This window comes from Heterodontus francisci, chromosome 26 (assembly GCF_036365525.1).
Source record: "Heterodontus francisci isolate sHetFra1 chromosome 26, sHetFra1.hap1, whole genome shotgun sequence".
Lineage (NCBI taxonomy): Eukaryota > Metazoa > Chordata > Chondrichthyes > Heterodontiformes > Heterodontidae > Heterodontus > Heterodontus francisci.
In genome coordinates this window covers 70,466,423-70,487,088 of record NC_090396.1, presented here as the reverse complement: position 1 = coordinate 70,487,088, position 20,666 = coordinate 70,466,423, and the positions used below count along the sequence as shown (strand labels likewise).

General features: G+C 44.6%; 1 pseudogene; it reads left to right on the top strand.

The window, feature by feature from the left end:
- LOC137384587 (sodium/iodide cotransporter-like) overlaps nt 1–20,666 on the top strand; it is a 197,369-nt pseudogene that overhangs the window by 111,267 nt on the left and 65,436 nt on the right.

Here is a 20,666-nt window from a genome sequence, read left to right as displayed (position 1 = left end):
CATGAAACACCAGAGAGGGTCTCATGAGTCATGGTTGTCTCCTGTGCATTACACAACCTGGCACTTAGACATGGCTACTTTCTGCAGGTGGAAGATTAGGAGGAAGAACAGTCCTTTGCAGATAAGGATTAGTATGAAGAGGGTGAGGAGGATAACAATTCTGTAATAGAAGGACCATGAAGAGACATGCAAGGGACATCAGGGAGCACCTCATATTTGCACTTCTGACAACAGTAACCCAATGTGAAAAGTGATTGACAGATGAAAACATACATTCTCCAATTATGTTCACAAATAGCCGAGGTGTTAATCATTGCTGCAATCAAAAAGGACTCTTCCGACATGTCCCAAACCTGCAGTGGAGATGTTGTAAGTGGCCTTTATGCGACCTGCTTCATCAAAAGCAACATGCGTCTACATGTAAAAAATTTTTGAATTACATCAGGCATTAACCAGTACATTGGAAGCTGTACTGTTGCAGTACTTTGTGCACAGCAGATGTCATGCTAGGAAAGTAAGCTTGTGAGCACTCAACATGGAAGACATGTTTGCACTTTGAACATTGAACAATGTACCAATGTTATATAGCCATCAAGGACTGAAGGCTCTCATAAAACTGAGAAATGGACACTGGACACTTTCTGAAAGACATTGCAAGCAACAATGCATTAGTGCAATATGCCTCCAGATAACATTTTCCTCTTCAAATAAAACCAGGCAAATGAGATGAGAATGGATTATAAGTTAATGTATTCAAATTTGATAAACATGGCCATTATTAACAGCACCCATACCACCTTTGTGCTCATAACCTTTTCATTTTACATTTCCCACCACTACTTCTAGGTGCAACCCTGACATTAGCAGCTGAGGTGGAGGCAATCTGCTCAATACACTGTGACGTTGCGATGGATGACTGTGGTAGGCGTCCTCTGTAGAAACGGGGCCTTGATGGCTCCATCCTACTGGGGGTCTGCTGCAGTGTTGATTATCCTCCTTGTGCTTGCCTGCTGGAGGTAAGGGGGTCAATGTTGGGGGAGGACAAGACACTGCTTATGCTGGAGTGTCCTGAGAGGAGGGCCCTGGGGCAGCTGGCACGTGCCCATCCTCTGTGTGCAAGATAGCACCTGTCTGTCTCCGAGGGGCAGGAGCACCTGCAGCAAGGTGCAGGTTCTTCTTCCCCCTCTTGCTTAAACTCTTCTGCATGGAGACCATGGCAGTACTGATGGAGTGCAGGCCAGATTGAGAACTTAAGTCATATGCAATCGGATGCGCCAAAGAGCTTGCCAAACTGTCGGCTGACGAAGCCATATGCTCATATGCCTGGGACATGGCAGATGTCATGGTTTGCATGGACTCCATGGCACTCGCAAAGCCACACATGACCTCTGGCATCTCCAACATATTTTCCACATGGCTTTGCTGCATATCCAGATGACTTCCCGTTCCAACAGAAGATCATCATGAGCGTAGGGCTGAGTAGGGGCCTGGTCCCCAACAGTCCTCCAATTGTCAGGGGACCCAGGTGGCAAATACTCCCTCAGCTGCTATCATGAGCACCAACGTATGACCCCAGATTCTAATCTTTAAGCAACCCCCCTTCCCCCCCCCAACACTGGACTGTATCTGCAGAGGGAGGTGGAAGGAGAGGTAGGTGATGGTGCACCCTCTAGGGCACTGGCACCTTCCCACCCAGAGGAGGAGTCTTGGGCCATGTGGCATTCCATGATTTGAGTGCAGGCACCTGCAGTGGAGACACAAACATAGGCACTTTAAGCATCAGATGCCCATAAGTTCACATTTTCCTTTGGTTACTGCATATAGCTGCAAGAGTGGAGATGGCACTTTATCCTGATCATCCTTGTAGATCCTGCCTCACAATCTGCGATTGCTGTGCCTCCCTGGTAATCTTAGATGCCTCCGCCTCAGCTGGGTTCAGCATCCTGATTGCAGGGACACCTTCTCCCATTTTAGCTTGCTCACTTTGTTTGTTTGTGGGTCCATTTTATCCTGCAGGAGACAGTATAGATTTAATGACATGTCTAAAGATGCATCAAAACCATTGCATAACATGCATTGACACTCATTCCACAGCGGCCTTCGCACAACGCATCCAAGCAATAAGCAATGCCAATCGTCATCTTGGTGCACAGTGAAAGGCACCAAGGCTGCTCAAGCATTCCACTGCATGCCTTGTCTACCCTCTGTCTTAGACGAAGCCAGGGAGGAAAACAATGGAGCTGCTTTGCCAAAATCACTTGACCTAGCACCTCTGAGCAAGTCATTGATCTATTTCTGACACTGAACCCAGGTTTGCTGCATCACACCATGGTTCAAGACCTCCTCTGCTACCTCCATCCAGGCTGCCTTGGTCAGGCGGGTGGGTCTTCAGACTCCATCTACAGGGAAGAGGACCTCCCACCATCCCCAACGGCCTGGAGGAGAACCTGCAGGGAGGCATTACTGAGACTGCTGACTGACATCTGCTTCAGTTTTGCTGTAGGGAAAATAAATGCAAAGTTGGTGCTGGGTTACAAAAATTAAGGGAGGCAAAGTATTTTGAATTAAATACAAGCTTTACTTTCAGTTCCTATGCAGAGACCTACATGATAGGAAGGCTGCTGATCCTTGGGGCTGCAAGTGCAGAATGGCAATCAGGGTGCCTGACCCAGTGACAGTGGGTTCCAATGAAAGGCCATCCCCACTGCATAATCCCACATGTCTCCCTTGCCTGTCGCCACACTGTTTATTTAAATATAGAGTAGTGTGGGTTATGGGAAAAGTAGTGGAAGGTGAAATTACGCCAACTTCTGGTCAAATGCCCTGGGACTCAAAACCCCAGCCAACGTTTCAGGTGATTGACTTATCAGAGCGTTAACTCTTTCTCTCCAGAGGTTGCCTGACCTGAGTATTTTCAGCACTTTCTTTTTATTTCAGATTTCCAGTATCTGTAGTATTTTGCTTTATATATTTCATTTAGGCTTTAATAGCAAAGCATCAAATGATTATGGTGTAAAAGTGGTATTCTGCTACTTTGTGTCAAATTGACTTCGTGCCTCAAGTCTAAATGTTATTAGAAATGGTCAATTCAAGAAACATTCCCGAACTTGAGCATATAATTTATTTTGTACTTCCAATATCAGAGGTTCTGCCTTTCAGTTGAGACTCTAAACTGAGGTCCTCCCTGCCTTTTCAGGTATTTTTATAAATTGTCAACTTGCAGCCGTCACTAGCAAGGCTGACATTTATTGCCGATCTCTAATTACCCTGGAGAAGGTGCTGGTCGGCCTACTTCTTAACCCGTTGCAGTTCATGTGGTGAAGGGACTCCAATCATGCTGTGAGGGAGGGAGTTCCAGGATTTTGATACAGTAGCCACTGATCAAGGAATGGCAAATTATATTTAAGTTGGGATGATGTATGAATTGGAGGGGAATTTAGAGGTGATGGTGTCCTTCTGTATCTGCTTCTTCTCATTCTAGGCAGGTCCTGCCAAATACTTAGTGTGACTTCCTATGGTGCATCTTGTAGATTGGCTGCAGTGTGCACTTAATACACTGTTGGTGGAAGTAGTAGATGCTCAAGTTTGTAAATGGGCTGTCAGTCAAGCAGACTGCTTTGTTCTGCTGATGGTATTGAAGTGCTGGAGTGTTGTTGCAGCTACATCCAGGCAAATGGAATGTTCCACTACTTTCTTGCACTTTCTTGGAGGTGGAGAGGCTTCATTGCATTGGTAAATGAGTCAAGTCACAGAATACCTAGACATTAAGCTGCTCCAACAGCCACTGCACTTAGGTAGATAATCCAGTTGAGTTTCTGGTGAAAAGTAACCCCCAGATTGTTGATGGTGGCATTAGGCAATGGCTTTTCCATTGCCTGTCTAGGGCAGATTGTTAGTTTCTTGTTGGAGATGGTCAATGCCTGGCACTTGTGGCACAAATGTTATTTGCCCAAACCTAGATGTTATCTAGATCTTGCTGCATGTGGGCATGAAGTGTTTCATTTTCTGAGGAATTGTGAAAGGATCTGAACACTGCAATCTTCAGAGATATTTGTCCTCAAACAACCACAAACATCTTCCTTTTATTTAAAGCATGACTTCAGCCACTGAGATCCCCCCGCCCCCACATTCACTTCAGTTTACTGGAGCTCTTTCATCATAAGAACGTAAGAAAAAGGAGAAGGAGCAGGCTATACGGCCCTGCCATTCAACATGATCGTGGCTGATCCCATTATGGCCTTAACTCCACTTTCTTTCCTGCTTTGCGTGCCCCCCCCCCCCCCATCCCATAATCCTTGACTCCCTTATAGATCAAACATCTGTCTAACTCAGTCTTGAATATATACTCCCCTGCTTTCTGGGGTAGAGAATTCCAAAGATTAATGACCCTCAGAAGAAATTACTCCTTGTCTCCATCTTAAAAGTGTTATGATCAAGATGTGATGAGTGCACTGTCTTTTCTAGTTTCACTTCTCCAGAGGTCACAACATATAAAGGTTTACCCAGTTACCAATACAGTCATAGACTCTTTTTTTTAGAGATACAGCACTGAAACAGGCCCTTCGGCCCACCGAGTCTGTGCCGACCATCAACCACCCATTTTATTCTAATCCTACACTAATCCCATATTCCTACCACATCCCCACCTGTCCCTATATTTCCCTACCACCTACCTATACTAGGGGCAATTTATAATGGCCAATTTACCTATCAACCTGCAAGTCTTTTGGCTTGTGGGAGGAAACCGGAGCACCCGGAGAAAACCCACGCAGACACAGGGAGAACTGGCAAACTCCGCACAGGCAGTACCCAGAATTGAACCCGCTGGAGCTGTGAGGCTGCGGTGCTAACCACTGCGCCACTGTGCCGCCCCTACTCTTATTCTGATGGGTTTTTTAAAAAAACAAAATCAGTTTATTCGAAAATAAGACGTAACCAGTAACTAAGCAAAGCATTAACAGACTGAAATATGAAAGTTTCATTTTACCTTAGTCCCTCACACACGTGTTAATTGAAAAGAGATTCTCTTTAGAGCAGTTACAAAAAATAAAGACAAAAAAAATACTTTGGCCAAATACTTGCTAATTCCTGAAAAAAAAAGAGATGCTATGGAAAGATGTCAATTGTCCCTTTTTGGTTTGGCGTCCCAGATACGCATAGTCGGTTGTTACTGGGATCTTTAAGTTCTTTTCAGGCAGTGAAGATCAGTTTGGCAGGCTTTCCAGAAGAAATGCAACAGAGGATCCTGGCAGGCTTTTCAGGAGAAATGCAGCATCAGTTTCTCTATTTCTTACACTTGATGCTCAGGAAGAGAGTGCTGATGGTGACTGCTCGCTTGGCTGGTTTTCTCCAACTACCTTCAAGACAGTTCCCACCCCAACACACTGTCCAAAGCAAAACAAAATATCTCGAGTCAAGCCTCCTAACCAGTCATTTCTTTGGAAACATCTCCAAGTCAAAAAGCCCCTGCTGGATATTTATCTGGATAAGTGACTTCCAGTAAATACTGTTTTCAAACAAGACCTCTGTGTCCTTTCAAATGGGCCCCGTGAAAAACAAAATCCATGGAATCCTCTTCAGTTTTCCCAAATAAAACAATGTCCATAATTCTAAAATACTTGAGTCCTCAAAAAAAAATAGAAGCACCATCATAACAAAAGAAAGACCTTTTTTGGAAACTGTGCTCCCAGTTAATGTTTACCCGTAAGGGGAAACATCCTCCCAGCATCTACCCTGTCAAGCCCCTTCAGAATCTTGTATGTTTCAATAAGATCTCCTCTCATTCTTCTAAACTCCAATGAGTATATGCCCAACCCAGTCAACCTTTCCTCAAAAGACAACTCCTTCATTCCAGGAATCAGCCTAATGAACCTTCTCTGAACTGCCTCCAATGCAAGTATATCCCTCCTTAAATGAAACCAAAAATTGTATGCAGTACTCTAGGTGCTGTCTCACCAATGCCCTCTACAGTTGTAACAAGACTTCCCTACTTTCATACTCCATCCCCCTTGCCAATATTCCATTTCCTTAATTACTTACTGTACCTGCATGCTAACCTTTTGTGATTCATGTACAAAGACACCCAGATCCCTCTTTACTGTGGCATTTTGCAGTCTCTCTCCATATAAAATAATCTGTTCTATTCTTCCCAAAGTGGACAACCTCACATTTTCCACACATTATACTCAATCTGCCAAATTTCTGCCCACTCACTTAACTTATCTATATCCTTTTGCAGACACTGTCATCCTCATCGCAGCTTGCTTTCCTACCTATGTTTGTATCGTCTGCATATCTGGCTACAATGTACTCGGCCCCTTCATCCAAGTGGTTAATATAGATTATGCCACACTTAGTTCAATGCTGCTTTGATGTCAAAGGCAGTCAGTCTCACCTCACCTCTAATTCAACTTTTGTGCCCTTGTTTGAGTCAAGGCTGTAATCAGGTCTGGACTAGAGTAGTCTAGAGTAGAACTCAAACTAAAGATTGGTGAGCAGGTTATTGGTAAGTGCCACTTGATATTATTGACCACTTCTTGCATGATTTTGCTGATGATGGTGAAGAGACAGAAAGGAAGATAATTGTAAAAGATCCAGTGGCTGTAATTGAAGAATAGCAAAGGACTTTAGGATCCTGGCCAACATTCTTCCCTCAACCAAAACAGATGAACTGGTAATTACTTTGTTTTTGGGATACTGCATTTTCCTACAAAAAACAGTAATGGTTGGTTCTTAAGCAGTTTGGGACATCTTAAAAAGGACATAAAAGGTGTGATACAAAGAAAGCAAGAACTTGCATTTATACGTATTGTGGGATTTAAGTGATTGTGTTTTATGTGTAACCAACTGTAACTTTGGTTTTAACAGAGCTTTATTCCTGAACTCGGTTGGTACATCTATTCTGCTCATATTATCCTGCCTCTGTGGTTTAGTTATGTATGCTGTTTATGAAACCTGTGATCCAATAAAGGCAAACAGAATTAGCACTGCCAACCAGGTAAGTGAAATTAAATTTTTTTAAATTAGATTTGTTGTAAGACGCACTGTACTTTGTTTCCTTTACATAAGCATCACAAACATATAGCTGTTTGTGATTCACATTCATGTTCCCCTTCCCATACCATTAAGGAAGCAACTCGTGAGCAATCTAGGCACAAATTAAACAGTGCACTTTTCTCAGGTTATCTCATGGTACTGGCTACCACATTTCTCTTGCTGGCCTGGCATTGTTCACCTTTGGCTGCAGTATGAAAAATGACGACAAGATCAATATAATGCACATTACAACACTAATAGTTTTGTTACAGCCAGGTAGTGCAATGTGGGTAGTTCCCACTGTTAATCTCTTCACCTGACCACAGCAAGTGTTTTGTTATTTGGGTTTAACCCCTTGGTGTTTTATTTATCAAAGAAACAGACAGCGGCATGTTTTCTTGTAGGTTTTAACAAAAAAAATCTTTATTGATCAATACACCTTATCCCGAAATTGTCTCAACACATCCCCTCATGCATTTGTTGCTCACAAACACACAAAAGGAGGAATAGAGAGGGGGGAAAACAGGTGACTGTGTGGAGAAGGTCACGATATACCTGTTGAATTCTCTTGTAAATCAATATCTCAATGGTTGCAGGCTTGAGATGATTGCAGATTTCTCTTGATTGAAGTTTCTGTTGAAGATGGTGGGTTACTTCTAGCTCACTGCAGATGTCAGATTTTTCTGCAGGGTACTGTATTTTCTGGCTTGGTTGGAACACAAGCTGTTACAAGTAACTTCACCTTCTGTATCAGAGTCTCTCTCTGGCTGTCTTTGAAAAGCATCACGTCTCACCTCCTGGAGAGGTGGACATTCTTCTCTCTTCCCCATGGTGATTGCACAATGGCCAAGGACGTGGCTACTTCACACCTTTTGTTTAAGACATTCAGTTCTCAAATGTTTAGGATATGTGTAAGATGGGTTCCAATAACACTTGGCTTTGAAGATTTGCCCTTTGTCAGACAGTTTGAATTTGGTGGCCATTTTGGACCATTGTTTGCTTTTGAAAATAATAAAAGTTCTTTTTTTTTTTAAAAGAGTCAGTTTTTCACAACTCTTCAGCGTTAGTCCATAGTTTGTATCATCACACTTCCTATGTACATGATAGTTTGCATATATTTGGTTCAAAGAGTGCAGGAGGGCGTGCCTGGAGTAGCACCAGACATACCTCAAAATGAGGTGTCAACCTGGTGAAACTACAACATGGGACTGCTTGCATGCCAAACAGCAGAAGCAGCATGTGATAGGGCTAAGTGATCCCACAACCAATGGATCGGACCAAAGCTCTGCAGTCCTGCCACATGCAGTCTTGAATGGTTGTGGACAATTAAACATCTAACAGGTGGAGGCAGCTCCACAAATATCTGTCCTCAACAATGAGGGAGCCCAGCACATCAGTGCAAAAGACAAGTCTGAAACACTTGTATCCATCTTCAGCCATAAGTGTTTACTGGATGATCCATCTCAGCCTCCTCCTGAGGTCCCCAGCAACACAGATGCCAGTCTTCAGTGAATATGATTCACTCCATGTGATAAAGAAACAGTTGAAGGCACTGAATACTGCTAAGGCTATGGGTCCTGACAACATTCCAACAATAGGACTGAAGATTTGTGCTCCAGAATTAGCAGTGCCCCTAGCCAAGCTGTTCCAGTACAGCTACAACACTGGCATCTACCTGGCGATGTGGAATATTACCCAAATATGTCTTGTACACAAAAAGCAGGACAAACCCAATTTGGCCAATTACCACCCTATCAATCTACTCTCAGCCATCAGAAAAGTGATGGAAGGGGTCTGCGACAGTGCTATCAAGCAGCACTTGCTCAGCAAAAGCCTGCTCATGGAGGCTCAGTTTGGGTTCAGTCAGGGCCACTCAGCTCCTGACCTCAGTACAGCCTGTGTCGGAACATGGGCAAAAGAGCTGAACGCGAGGAGAGAGTGACTGCCCTTGACACCAAGGCAGCATTTGACCAAGTATAGCATCAAGGAGCCCGAGCAAAACTGGAGTCAATGGGAATCAGGGGGAAAACTCTGCTGGTTATATTTTTATACCTAGCACAAAAGGAAGATGGTTGTGGTTGTTGGAGGCCAATCATCTCAGTCCCAGGACATCACTGCAGGAGTTTCCCAGGGTAGTGTCTGAAGCCCAACCATCTTCAGCTGCTTCAATGACCTTCCCTCCATCATAAAAAGGTCAGAGATAGGGATGTTTGCTGATAATTGCACAATGTTCAGCACCATTCATGACTCTTCATATAATGAAGTAGCCTGTGTCCATATGCAGCAAGACCTGGACAACAACCAGGCTTAGACTGATAAGTGGCAAGTAAATTCGTGCCACACAAGTGCCAGGCAATGACCATCTTAATAGAGAATCTAACCATCTCCCCTTGAAGTTCAATGGCCTTACCATTGCTGAATCCCCCACCAACATCCTGGGGGTTACCATTGACCAGAAACTGAACTGGACCAGTCACAAATACTGTGGCTAGAAGAGCTGGTCAGAGGCTGGGAATTCTGTGGTGAATAACTCACCTCTTGACTCCAATACCTGTCCACCATCTACAAGGCACAAGTCAGGAGTGTGATGGAATACTCTCCACTTGCCTGGATAGGTACCGCTCCAACAACACTCAAGAAGCTCAACACCGTCCAGGGCAAAGCACGGTCGGTGTACCTATCCCACGTGGACTTCAGCAGTTCAAAAAAGCGACTCACCACCACTTTTTCAAGGGCAATTAAGGATGAGCAATAAATGCTGGCCTAGCCAGTGATGCCCACATCCCATGAATGAATAAAAAAGAAAGCTCACTTGATTGGCCCACCATCCACCAACTTCAACATTCACTCCCTTCACCACCGACACTGTGGCAGTAGAGTGTACCCTCTACAAGATGCTCTGCAGTATCTCACGACAGCTCTTTTGACAGCACCTTCCAAACCTGCAACCTCCACCTAGGAGGACAGGGGCAGCAGATGCATGCGAACACCATCTCCAAGTCACACACCATCCTGACTTGGAACTATATTGCTGTTCTTTCACTGTTACCGGGTCAAAATCCTGGAACTTGCTAACAGCACAGTGGGTGTCCCTACACCCCAAGGACTGCAGTGGTCTAAGAAGGCAGCTCACCACCTCCTTCTCAAGGGCAATTAGGGATGGGCAATAAATGCCAGCCTAGCCAGCAACACCCAAATCCCATGAACAAATAAAGTATAAATCTTTGAATCAAGCAGCACATGTGCATGTGTCATTGTGGTGCTCATGACATGTACAGACTCCATTCTCTGTCCAAGGGTCTGCATTGCCTCAGGGAACTCTGACAGGTGGCCACACATTTCTTTGTTGCCCCACAAGCACCTGCTTTGTATATGACCCCCGAGACTCAGCGTCTCCTGCCAGGTTACCATGGCTGAGGCTGTTCTGTCCTCCCTTGGAGACTGTCCAGAGCTGCTGCCACCTCTATCAACTGCTCCTGCTTAAATGTGACATGAGGCTCACTTTGTGCTCTCAATTCTAGCCATGCTTGAGTCCCCACCAAGGTGTATGTATCTGCAATGGTGAAGGGTGTGCTTGGCTCCTGTGACAGTGGATCCTCAGAGTGCATCTCTTCCTCCAAGAGAGACTCAGTCTCCAATATCACCTGGTGCTGCTCCTCCAGCATTGGTCCTGTGGAAGAGACAGCACACTTACTCTACCTTCCGTCTCTCAGTAGCTGCTCCAGACATCTGGCTGACCAACTGTAAACTACTAGAAACGGCTGCATAAATGAGGAAGCTGCTCCATGGCGCTTGCATGGACAGGGCAAGAAACTTTCACCCTTTCTCTGCCAGACACCCATTTCACCCTGCAGCCAGCCAATATCAATGGCTTCCTCCATTGGGTCAAAACTGCTAGGTGGTCCACTCCAGGAACTATTCCTGTCAGGCTGTGTGCTCATTTTTCCTGCAAGGCACTGATCAATTGTTAGACAGTGATACTTCATCACATCACAAGTCACATTCCCATGTAATGATCATGGCAATTTACTGTACATCCTCCAAAAGGTATATTGCTGTGAGCTCTTCCCTCAGTTGAGGAGTTGGAATGGGCACACTTAAGTGTTCTTGGGCAATGCCTGCCTTGCAGCCCTTCTGCTTGGAGGTGGGCTCAGCATCTATTTACCTCATGTCTGCCAGCTGGGTGTTGCATCTTGCTCTCCTTGCCAGACCTGAGGTGGTCATTGAAGCGCTTGCTGCACTGGACCCATGTCCTGCTTACCACACTGCGGCTGCTGACCTCTTACAACCTCCAGCCATTCCTGCTTAGTCTGGCTGGCAGGCCTCCTCCTGTTGGTCTCAGGTAATAGATCTTTCTTGCATGCTCTCACCACCTCTTTCAGAACCTCCAGGGAGGAGTCGCTGAATGTGGGGCAACTGCCTATCATGTTGCTGCTGTCCACTATTGCACACTCTGCAATGATAGTCTGCTTGCAGCCACATTGATGGCTGACTGGCACCCTTTAAATGGGGCCACCATATCTAACTCCCACCTCCTGAATGCATCTGCCATCCCTAATTGGATGGCAATCAGGCAGGCAAGCCACTAATTGGCTGACGTCTAAATGACCTCAAGCGGGGGTTAGGACCTGGAGATGATCCTGATGTCGGGTTCACAACGCTGCCAGTAAAATCCAGCCCTATGCCTTGGTTTATAAAGTCAAGGATACCATATATGCATTTTTCACAGCTTTCTCAACTTGTCATTACTTTCAAAGAATTGTGTTTGTAAATCCCCAGTTCTCTGTTCCTGCACTCCCTTTAAAGTTGTGCCATTTAATTTATATTGTCACTGCTCTTTCTTCCTACCAAAAAGCATTACTTCACACTTGTGTATTAAATTACATCTGCCATGTGTTGCCTATTTCAGTCTGAATATGTCCCTGTGAAATTTGTTACTATTCTCCTCACTGTTTACTACATATGAGTTTCATCTGCAAACTTTGAAATTATGCCATGTATACCTAAGTTCAGGTTGTTAATATATATCAAAAAGAGCAACAGTCCTAATATTAACCCCTTGGTGACACCTCTATACTTCCCTCTAGTTTGTAAAACCATTCATTACTACTGCTTTGTCTTAGAGAATCTCATTCATGCTGCTGCCACTACTTTAATCACCTGGTCTTCAATTTTGCTAATTCTATTATGTGGTACTTCTGTAAAATTCCTTTTGAAAGTCTATATACACAATATCAACCACAATTACCTTCACCAACCCTCTCCATTATTTCAAAGATCTCAAACAGGTTATTTAAACACAAGTTGCCTTTAATAAATGACAACCAGCACAGATGTGTTAATTGCAAAATTTCCAAGTACGATTAATTTTGCTTTGGATTATCTCTCAATTTCCTACCACCACTGGGAAACTGATTGGCCTGTAGTTGCAGGGTTTATCCCTTCATCTATTGAAGAGCTTGTCATATTTACAACTGTCCAGTTTTTCCATATCTAAAGGAGGATTAGATGATTGGGGCCAGAACCTCCTCTATCTCTGCCCTTACTTTCTACAACAAACTAGAATGCATTTCACAGTACTGGGAAACTGCCAATCTTAAGTACCTCCTCTTTATTTTTATTCTATCCAATTTATCTAATACCTCTTCCTTTACTGTGACTTTGTAAGAAACCTTTTCTTTGGTGAAGACAGATTGCAAAGTACTCATTTAGTATCTCAGTCATGTCCACTGCCTCTACAAGAAGATCTCCTGTTGATTATATTTTCCTATTTATATGCCTATAACAGACTTTTGGGTTCACATTTATGTTACCTGCTAATCTATTCTCATGTACTCTTTGCACCTCTTATTTCCCTTTTCAGTTCTCCTTTACTTGCTGTATTCAACTAGGTTTTCTACTATACTATGAACCAGACATTTATCATAAGCCTCCTTTTTCTGTTTATTTTAATCTCTATATCCTTAATCATATAGGGAGGTCTAGCTTTGGATACCTTAGCTTTCCCCTTTTGGGACAATGCCCAGTCTTATATAAAAGCAAAATACTGCAGATGCTGGAAATCTGAAATAAAAACAAGAAATGCTGGAAATGCTCAGCAGGTCTGGCAGCATTTGTGGAGAGAGAAGCAGAGTTAACGTTTCAGGTCAGTGACCCTTCTTCGGGACACCCAGTCTTATCTCCTCTCAGAATGCTTCCCATTGCTCATTTACCGTTTTATCTGCCAATCTTTGATTTCAATTCATACTCTTTCAACCAACTAAAATTAGCCCTCTTCCAATTGAGTATTTTGAAGTTTGATTGCTCCTTGTACTTTTCCATAACTACTCTAAACCAAATGATATTCTGAGCACACTTTGCCAAATGCTCCCCACAGAAACATGAACTTCATTCCCATAACCAGATTCAGCACAGTTTCCTTTCTCATTAGGCTGGAAACATCCTAATTTCAGAAACTCTTCTCTCTTCGCCCTTAACATATAACTTTTTCAGTCTGTGTTGGGATAATTGCAGTACCCCATTATCACTACTGTATAGTTGTTGCAATTTGCTCCTGTATCTCCTTCTCACCATTTGGTGGCCTAACATATATGCCCAGCAGCATAATAGCTTTTATTGTTGCTTAATTCTAACAATAGATTCTGGCTTTGAGCCCTCAACTATCTCAAATCATAAAGTGGTTACAGCAGAGAAGGAGGCCATTTGGCCATAATGTCCATGCTGGCTGTCTGCAAGAACTCAGCTAGTCCCACTCCTGCACCTTTTCACTGTAGCCCTGTAAATATTTTTCCTCTCCATATAAATTATCCAATTCTCTTTTGAAAGCCACAATTGAATCTGCCTCCACCAGACTCTCGGGCAGTGCATTCCAGAACCTAACCACTCACTGCATCAAAATGTTTTTCCTCATGTTATCTTTGCTTCTTTTGGCATTCACCTTAAATCAGTGTCCTCTGGTTCTCAACCCTTCCACCAATGGAAAGGGTTTTTCCCTATCTACATGTCCAATTGATTTTGAACACCTCTATCAAATCTCCTCTCAACCTTCTCTTCTGTGAGAACAGCCCCAGCTTAGAACCATAGAAAAAGTATGGCACAGAAGGAGACCATTCAGCCCATCATGTCTGTGCCGAACGAAAAAACCTAGCGACCCAAACTAATTCCCCCTTCCAGCACCTGGTCCGTAGCCTTGCAGGTTACAACATTTCTGATACATGTCCAGGTACCTTTTCAAAGAATTGAGGGTTTCTGCCTCCACCACCATTCCTGGCAGTGAATTCTAGTCACCCACCACCTTCTGGGTAAAAAAAGTTTTTCCTCATGTCGCCTCCAATCCTTGTACCTTAAATCTGTCCTCTGCTAGGGAAAACAGGTCCGTCCTGTCTAATCTATCTAGGCCCCTCAATTTTGTACACCTCAATTAAGTCACCCTTCAGCCTCCTCTGTTCTATGAAAAACAACCCTACCCTATTCAATCTTTTCTTATAGCTGCAACTTTCAAGCCCTGGCAACATTCTTGTAAATTTCCTCTGCACTCTCTCCAGAGCAATTATGTCCTTTCTGAAATGGAGTGACCAGAACTGTACGCAATGCTCCAGCTGTGGCCTATCAGCGTTTTATACAGTTCCAGCATCACATCCCTGCTTTTATTTATTTATTTTTTATTTAGAGATACAGCACTGAAACAGGCCCTTCAGCCCACCGAGTCTGTGCCGACCAACAACCACCCATTTATACTAACCCTACAGTAATCCCATATTCCCTATCACCTCCCTACACTAGGGGCAATTTACAACGGCCAATTTACCTATCACCTGCAAGTCTTTTGGATGTGGGAGGATCCCACATCCCTCAGCCAATAAAAGGAAAGCATTCCATATGCCTTCTTCACCACTCTATCTACCTGTCCTGCCACCTTCAGGGACCTGTGGACATGCACTTCAAGGACTCACTTTGTCTACCCCTCAATATCCTCCTGTTTATTGTATATTTCCTCGTTTCATTTGCCCTCCCCAAATGCATTACCTCACACCTTTCTAGATTGAATTCCATTTTTCCACCCATTCAACCAAACCATTGATATCATTCAAGAGTCCACAGCTTTCCTCCTATTAACTACACGGCCAATTTTTGTGTAATCAGAAAATTTCCCAATCATGCCTGCCATATTGAAGTCCAAATCATTATAATATATACCACAAACAGCAAGGGACCCAAAACTGAGCCTTTTGGAATGCCACTGGAAACAGCTTTCCAGTTGCAAAAACATCTGTTGACTACTACCCTTTGTTTCCTGTCCCTAAGCCAATTCTGGATCCAACCTGCCACCTTCCCCTGTATCCCATGGGCTTTCATTTTACTGAACAGCCTGCCATGCAGGACTTTGTCAAATGCCTTACTAAAACCCATATGAACCACATCCACTGCACTATCAATCCTCCTTGTTATTAACTTAATTGAGTTTGAGGAAGATGGACATGATCTTCCCTTAACAAATCCATGCTGACTATCCGATTAATCCTATCCTTTTTAAGTGAAAGTTTATCCTATCCCTCAGAATTGTTTCTAACAATTTACCCACCACCGAAGTGGGACTGACTGGCCTAAAATTATTTGGTTCATCCCTCGCACCCTTTTTAACAATGGTACAATGTTTTCAGATCTCCAATCATCTGGTACCTCACCTGTATCTAGTGAGGATTTGAAAATGATCCTCAGTGCATCTGCTATTTCCTCCCTGGCTTCTTTTAACAACCTGGGATGCAATCCATCTGATCCTGGCGTTTTATCCACTTTCAAGGATGTCAGACTCTCCAGCACGTTCTCTCACATTCTGGTTATTGTATCCAATATTTCACACTCTTCCTCTTCAACTACAAAGTTTGCACCAACCTTCTCCTTTGTGAAGGAAGAGGAAAAACTCAAGAACCCTGCCCACATCTTCTGCATCCACGCATAAGTTCCCCTTGATCTCTAATAGGCCCTACCCTTTCCTTAGTTATCCTCTTGCTCTTATTGTACTGATGAAAGATTATTGGCAGGTAAAATCAAGGAAAACACAAAGGTGTTTTATGTCCTCTCTGCTTTTCTAATTTCCTCTTTTACTTCACCCCTGCACTTTCTATACTCAAGGCTTTCTAAAGTATTAAGATATGGGATTGTCATAAGCTTTTTTTTTGCTTTAATTTATCCTGTGCCAGGGGCTCTAGATTTGGCAGTACTACCTTTAATCTTTGTGGGGACATGCCTACACTGTGCCCATAGTATCTCGCTCTTGAATGCCTCCCACTGGTTTGCCACTGATTTTCCTTCAAGTAACTGATTCTAGTCCACTTTCGCCAGGTCACCTCAATTTCGTAAAGTTTGCCTTCCCCCAATTTAGAACTTTTGCTTCCGTTTTATCTTTGTCCTTTCCTATGATTATGTTAAAACTAACTATTATGGTCACTATCTCCAAAATGGTCACCCACTGTTACTTCATCCACTTGCCCAACTTCATTACTGAAAACTAAATCTAGAATTGCACCCCCTCTCGTTGGGCCTGCCACGTGCTGACTAAAAAAGTTCTCTTGAATGCAGTTCAAGAATTTTGCCCCCTCTGTGCCCTTCACACTATCTGTTGATATTCGGGTAGTTGAAATTCCCAACTATTATTGCCCTACAGTTTTTGCAGTCAAATTTGGCGCCATATTTGTTCTTCAATTTCCCTCACTATTTGGGGGTCTATAGTACACTCCTAGTAATGTGGCTGCCCCTTTTTAAAATTTGAGCTCCACCCATATGGCCTCATTTGATGATTCATTTAGAATACCATCCCTCCTCAAAGCTGTTATTGGTTCCTTAACTAATAATGCTACACCCCTTCCTTTTTATTTATCTCCCGCTCCATCATGCCTGAAAACTCTAAATCCAGGGATACTGAGCTGTCATTCTTGCCCCTCTTTAAGCCAAGTTTCCATTATAGCTTCTCTAGTCTATCCATGTAACTGACATCCCTCATCCCAGGAACCATTCTCAAATCTTTTCTGCATCTTCTCTAATGTCTTCACATCCTTCCTAAAGTGTGGTGCCCAGTGGACACAATACACTAGTTGAGGCCGAACCAGTGTTATAGAATCATGGAATGGTGACAGTACAGAAAGAGGCCATCCTGACCCACTGAGGATACAGGACTTCTTTCTTTCCACCTCTTCCACCAACACCTTGGGCTGAATTTAATGGGCTCCACAAGCCCCACCCAGAGATGGGCTGGGAGACAGTACGGGGTAGAGGTTGAGGGCCCGTCGCCTTCCCATTGCAATACAATTAAGTCAGGGTTAGGAAAGGCCAAAGACAGCCTTCCTGCCCGGAGACCAATTGAGGCCCCTATGTGGTCTGTTATCAGCCACTTATGAGCCTCTTCCCTGTCATGCGGGGAGGTCACCCAGTGAAATGCCACAGATTGCCCACAGGACATAACCCACCACCACCCCCCCGCACTCAAACCTCATCGCCAGGGCCTGCCTTTAAAGGGACAGGGACCCCAGTGCCGGGCACTCGAGTGCCTGATAACCATAGAATTGCTCCTGGGGGCTCCGAGTGGTCCAGGTGAGGTTCCCACAGCCTTTTCAGCCCAGCTCTGAGACCCCCGCTGGTGCAACTAAATTCAGCCTCTTGAGTGCAGTATCAAACACCTTGGTTCACACACTCTTCCATGGTCACCACTCTTGATTCTTCCAATGTGGAATATTCAGCATGGTCTCAGCAGCACCAGCAGCCAAAATACATCTTCCCTTTAAGAGATGCAGGCTAGATTTAAATAGCGCCAGGCACTTGCGATATTGTACCTCTGCTGTCTGCAGACAACCACCAGCACAAGTAGCACTCATTGCACATAGCAATCATGATAATCAGCATACAGCATAAATTTGATGTGCTACCTGCTTTGTAAATCAACAGGTACAGATTAATCTCCAATCTTGATCCCTGCGCCTGTTTTTAGGGGTTATCCAATTTAACCATGAATTTTCCTAGATTAGAATTAAATGAAAATACTTCCATTTGTACAGTGTCTTTTGTGTCCTCATGACATCCCAAAGCACTTTACCCCAATAAAGTTCTTCTGAAGTGTAGTCAGTTTTAATATAGGAAGTGTGGCAGACAATTTGTGCCTAGCAAGGTTCCAGAAACAGCAATGAGATAAATGACCAAATAAGGGGCTAGAAATTAGTCCACACTGTTGTGGGCAGGGGTCATGATTCGTGATCTGCCCATGCCTGTTGCTGTGGAGGTAGACAGCACACACATTTGGTGCTGACTTCTCATTTACCTGATTATACCAATGTTACAAACAGGCCCCATACTGCTGTTTGGGTGAGCACTCAGGAGAGGACTGAGTAACATGGGCTGATATCACGTGGTGCTGCCAGTCTGCTCTTAAAGGCAGTCTCTCCATCTTAAAAGGGAAGCTGCACTGAATCATATGAGGCTGCTGCTGAATGCTATTGCTGCAATTCTGAAGAAGCAAAATAGAACACCGAGGTTGAGAGATGGACCCCAGGTTCATGGATACGATGCTAGATTCCTTAGTCATGGAGGTGGACAGGAGGAGGAATGCCATGTTTCTGCAGGGTGTTGGGGTGGGGGGGTGGGGGTGCAGGAGGTCCTTTGAAGGGTTTGGGATTAGGTGGCCAGGAGTCAGATCTCCAAATCTGGCCCAGAGGACCTGGCAGTGGTGCCACACATCTAATAACCATGTGGGTGGTCAAGGTCACTGAATGCATCTTCATAGGACATCTCCTACCCACCACATTACCAACCTCTCACACTGTTCAATGCACTACACTCCTATCATCCAGTAGCAGTCCCTGGCACTCAGGACTCACACCTAACATCCTGATATCCCACCTCAGCCTCTCACACACTCCAATGATACCAGTGTCATATCCAGCTTCCGCATACCTCCAACTATTGTGTGGCAGGCACATTACCAAACACAGAGGAACACAATTACTGACATCCTGCCCTCTCTTGCAGGACAAGGTAACACAATAGAAGGTAGCCGAGCAGAACTGGGGGACAATGGCGCCTGCATCCCCGAGCTCCATGGAGATGATTCTCCACATTATGGTGTCAGCTGTGAAAAAGCCCATGGCATCCAATATTGCTGAGAACAGAGGATGACAGTATGTTTGTGCCTTGTGTCCCTTTTCAACTCCCTCTCATCCTGCTTTCTGGCATGAGCAGCAAGCTGGTGTGACCATGGACCACTTGTTTTCCTCCCCACACTCTTTTCCCCTCAGCAAAACCTTCCCCATTTGGATTTCCTGCTCTCAAACTCCCAATAACTGCCACCGGTCAAGCCATGGCACACCCAGGAGGAGAGAAAACAGAGCAGCACTTATGAAGCAGCCTCGTCACTTGGTGATATTTGCAGTCACCAGCCTTGTCACTTGGTGATATTTGCAGTCACCAGCCTCGTCACTTGGTGATATTTGCAGTCACCAGCCTCGTCACTTGGTGATATTTGCAGTCACCAGCCCTGATGTGCAGGGACTGCACATACTTTAGAGACAAGTATAGAGTTGGGATCTGCACATGGTCATCAGTGGGCATGAGTGGGCTGCAGCCAGGCCAGGCAGGGGAAATGGCTAGTTCACTGGAGGGCAAGGTTGCAGACATGTTCTACTACAGTGGACTCAGAGGAGGGCCCTGATGGGGCAGCATGCAGAACGCTGATGAGGGTGCATTGGTTAACCTGCCAAACAGCCCCAGATACTGTCAAGGAGCATGGAGGAGTCCAGCTCCAACTTGGCAGAGGGCATTGTGCAGAGCTTGCCCCCTCTGCACTCACTGCTCCACTGCTGACCTAGAGGCTCTACTGCTGCAGCCCCCATACCTGTTGCAGCCTTTGTGTGTACAGGTCACCAAATTCTCTGCACTCCCTGTAAGAATGCAGCAACACCCCCTGCCGAATCCAGGAACTCACCACAACACCTCCAAAAAAACACTCGAGTACTTCCAGTGACTTTGCAAGAGCAGATGATTACCTTACCTGCAATTTGGTGCCTGGCACTTCAAATACCACCAGGCTGCTGTTGCAGCTGAACTCATGTTCTTCAGTGAGTGACAAGTGAATACATTAAATGGACATGCATGGTCCAAGTTCACAGAGCATCAAGTCAGCTAGTCAGGCTGAGTGATGTTATGGTAGCATGGAGGAGACACCTGTGCCAGTGACCTTCCCAGCATGGAGTACTGCGCAGGTCACACCAGAAGTGGCCAGAGGCACTGCATGCCCTACTCAGAGGGCCTCCAGCAGCACTACTGATGTTAATCAACAAAACAGTTTGGGTGTGAAATTAAGAGTTAAATATTGGCTTCGATACTGGGACAACTGTCTGCTCTTCAAATAGTTCCATGGGATCTTATACATCACTCAATTGTGCAGACAAGGCCTTGCATTTTTTCCCCCCATTCATTTGGGGATGTGGGCATCACTGACTAGGCCAGCATTTATTGCCCATCCCTAATTGCCCTCGAGAAAGTGAGCTGCCTTCTTGAACTGCTGCAGTCCTTGGGGTGTAGGTACACCCACAGTGCTGCAAGGAAGGGAGCTCCAGGATCTTGCCCCAGCAACAGTGAACGAACCA